This window comes from Sinocyclocheilus rhinocerous, unplaced genomic scaffold (genome assembly GCF_001515625.1).
Source record: "Sinocyclocheilus rhinocerous isolate Xijiao unplaced genomic scaffold, SAMN03320098_v1.1 scaffold612, whole genome shotgun sequence".
Taxonomy (NCBI): domain Eukaryota; kingdom Metazoa; phylum Chordata; class Actinopteri; order Cypriniformes; family Cyprinidae; genus Sinocyclocheilus; species Sinocyclocheilus rhinocerous.
Window position 1 is genome coordinate 188465 of NW_015625585.1, and position 4459 is coordinate 192923.

Sequence of the window (4459 nt, forward strand, 5' to 3'; positions counted from 1 at the left end):
ATTTATTTCCTGGAAATTCAATGGATTTTAAATATATTTAGAAAATGTATAACGGTGTATAAATACACTGGACCAAAATGGCGTAGAAACAATTTTCAAATTTTAAGAAATTGCTAGTAAACTTCAAAAATAATTACAAAGAAACGGCAAGTGAATAATTGAATTAAACATGAAATTTTGAAGTATAAATACTGAATTTGTATTTTCTTGTAGGGCACATGCAATATTACCAATGGATTTTATTTTATATTTACATAATGTATAACAAAGTGAAAACTGTTGTAGAAACGATTTTCACTCAGAAATAGCTGGTAAATTTCACAAATAATTACAAAGAAACAGCAAGTAATACATTGAATACATTGAATTAAACATGAAATTTTAGAGTAGAAAGACTGAAATTGTACTTTCTTGTAAAATGTTCTTCAATAACCCTTGTTTTATTTACAGCTTCGACAAATCATTTGTCTATAAAAGGAGAGAGAACGGTCCTACTGGAAGCCAAAAACTCAGCTATTCCAGCTATTTTTCTCACTCTATCACCCTTTTAATCCTTTTTTCCAAATGTTGTTTGTATCCCCGAGGCGGAGGTTTTTCTATATATGGAGGGGTGTTGAGAGGATGTGAGCCGATCACAGTGAGCCAGTCATTGTGTGCGTATCTGAGTACATTGTGGCCTGAGAAGAAGGCCACACAATCAACACACACACACACACACACACACACACACACAGACATGCCAAACAAATGTGTCTTGAAAAGATGTGAATGGGCGAATTCATTGAAATGTGTGAAAAGCACGTATATGCGACACCTTTTTCTATTTTCACACAACAAGCAAATCCTTCGAAATCTAGAGCTAAATTGAGATATTTATTATTATAGACACGAGATTTCTGTTTGCTTGTCTTGCTATTTTTTCCTTGCTTTCATCCCCCCCACAGCCTTAAAACTCATATTTTAACAAAGTGCTTGATATCACAGTAATCAAGAAGTGAATAAGCAGAATTGAAATAAATGGAGCGAGAGAGCACTAAAAAGGAACATAATAACTGATGAAAGTAGTCTTAAAGGAATAGTTACCCTAAAATTCTGTAATTTACTTGTCATTCCAAACCCCTATGACTTTCTTTTCCATGCAATCACAGTGAATGGGGCGCTGAAGCTTTCAAGCTTAAAAAAGAAAGCAAAAAGCAATAAAGGCATATTAAAAGTGGCCCAGATGATTTGTGTGCTCTTCCACTTTATTCAGCGTCTTTGAGAAATGGATGAAAATTTATGCAGAGACTGGATCAGCGAGTCAGTGAGTCAACTCCAGAACTGAATCAGTGCAATTTGCGATAGAATCAATCAGATTGATAGGGTTTTATGAACTGAATCAACTTTTCATCAAACAGTTTTGACTCAAATTAACGTTTCATTTGAAAAGCATACATCTGTTTTACTCTCATGAAGAGTTTCAAAGAGAATTTCATTGAGTAACAATTTTGTGATATAACAATATAATATATAAGATTTGTAGAAATATGGCATTGTATCACTTGCTCACCAATGGATCCTCTGCAGTGAATGGGTGCCATCAGAATTAGTTCAAACAGCTGATAAAAAATGTTGCTTTCTCCAGTGAAAAGTTTGTCTCCTCTGAATAAGGAGAGAAATCTGCACAGATCAAGCACAGCTTGGAAGTGAAAACCATTCAAAAGGGTTCTAAACAAATATGTTGCATGGACTTTTTCACTGGACGAAGCTTTATTACGGATTATGGACTCGTGTTGTGGCAAGATGTGATGATTAAAATGTCTTTGCTTCTTACAAACACACCATTTCACTTCACACAATATGCTAATTGATGGACTGGAATGGTGTGGATTATTGTGATGTTTTTATCAGCTGTTTGGACTCTCATTCTGACGGCACCCATTCACTGCAGAGGATCCATTGCTGAACAAGTGATGCTACATTTCTCCAAATCTGTTCTGATGAAGAAACAAACTCATCTACATCTCAGATGGCCTGAGGATGAGTACATTTTCAGCAATTTTTTTGGGAGAACCATTCCTTTAAAAGCTTCTTATTCATTGAAAGTGCACATAAAAGAGAAACAAGCATACTGAAGAAAGATAAGTCATACAGGTTTGGAACATGAGGATGAGCAAACAGTAGCACAATTTTCATTTTTGGGTTAACTGTCCCTTTAAGAAAAACCTGAGAAATGAGACATTGAGGCAAATCAACCAAGACATTTATAGCCTGTGTGTGTGTATGCAGAACTACAAGAACCCTGCTGTGGGGTGGTAGCCTGCTCGGCCCTTTAATGTGTTTAATCATAGCGTATTATCAGCAGCCCATCGGAGCGCCATTAGCAGAGCAACACTTAGCAGGGCCGGTTTAATGGAGTCTTAAGATATACTATAATAATGAAGGGCAGAAGACAACCGGATCGAGACCTGAGGAGAATAGAAAAATAAGGCAACAGTAAGGAAGGGGGATGGATATTTCAGTGTATTAATCAGTCTGTCAGTGCCGGGGAGTTATGCGGGTAAAGGTGTCGACAGGCAACTGATACATGATCACATTAAAGCAGCCACCGAGTTTAATCAATCTGAGCCCACCGGCCCAAGCTAAGGGACAATCTCTTAAAAAGCACAGACGGAGGGCTAAGTATGCGAGTGTGAAGGAGGTTTCAGGCCGTTTTTTAAAAGGGTTGTCAAATTTGGACATTTTGCCATCCTATTGGACCTCTGGTTAGGACAGTGTGTTGAGACAATGACACTGAATGCTTGAAAATGTATCATTAGTGCCAAACTGTCAGTGGTCGTTAGAAGCGATTGGCCCGGTGAACGGCAATTCAAGCTATTTTTTGGCCCAGATGAGATGCACATCGTCAAGCGCAATTGAACACCCAGCACTAACTGGGGAAATACAGACAGATTCTAATAGGATTCAATTGCTCTTTTTCCTATGTGCCGTTTGACCGTGACTCAGCTATATTAAAGGGGTCATATGATGCTTTTTTAAAGATCATTATTTTGTGTATTTGGTGTAACAGAATATGTTGACATGCTTTAATGTTCAAAAAACACATTATTTTTCAAATACTGTACATTATTGTAGGTCCTCTATGCCCTGGGTCTGCGAGAGAGGGGGGTGAGTGCTGTTAGGTGACATCATAATCAGGAATCTTACGGAATGTTCTGTGGGGGTGGTTAAAATAGTGCAAGTGAAGGTCATGCATTTATAGGCTACTCCCACTGACAATACATGTCATTCTTAGTTCACAGGCTTTTAATAACCCAGCAGTTACATTTGACCTAAAGGCACATTCAGTAAATGGACACTCCTAGAAACGCTACTAATGGCATCCCTGAGGATTTTAATAGTAGTGATTTCCAGAAGAAAATGATTATTTGTGTTGAGATGTAGAATTGAGATATAATTGCATGAGTAGCTCTACCATCTACTTATAAGAATTTTTAATGTTGTTTTCAATGGCCCATTTTAATGCAGTTTTGTGTGGTTCCTCAAAAACCTTTGGATGCCCCTGTGACAGCCTATGCGGTTGCACTAGACTTACCTTTGAATTACCTTTGGCCTTAAAATGAATATGGATGATAACAAGATATGATGCCACACTCTAGGGCCCAATAAATCACAAATAATGAATATTACACTCTAAAAAATGCTGGGTTAAATACAACCCAGTGCTGGGTAAAATAGGGACAAACCCAGCAATTGGGTTGTTTTTTCCAATCAACTGCTCTCTAAAATGAGGAAGATTCAACAGGAAAAGGGAAAGACTGCTTTTCAAGGATTTCTTGGGGTATTAAAATATTCACAGTGCACACGGCCTAAGCAACCTTCAAACTTTGCAGCTTTTTAAGCTTTATTGAAACTGTCAGGCAAAACTTTGTCAGCCAACAACAAAGTTTTCCTTGTCTAACTAAATTATATAAAACTATAAATGCATAACACATAAATGCAGACTTTGAGAATGCCTTTGACTGGACAATGAATATGCACAGAAACAGGATACAATGTAATGCTCTAGGGCTCCTGGAATAAATCACAATTAACAAATTTTATTACATTCATAATACCATTTTTTGTTTCAGAAAACTGTATTTCTCCTACCAGCACTTAAAAATAAGCAACATGACGTCACTTTAGTCGCCATCTTGGAAACGTTGTCAAATCACGCTTCTGCTAAATTTATGTGCACCAGCATAATACATTTATAATCAGATTGATGGCACAATAGGACTGAAAAGCCTTCATGCAAACACCTCAATCCATCTGAATGAAATTTCAATCGGATTGAAAGTGGTGATGCAGACCAGAAATAATCCAATAAACAACAACAACAATCAAAAAGAAAAATAATCATATTCAAAATATTCAAAAACGCTTTGCCATGATGCGTGTTTATTTATATCTGGACAGCGGAGGAGACTTAATATTT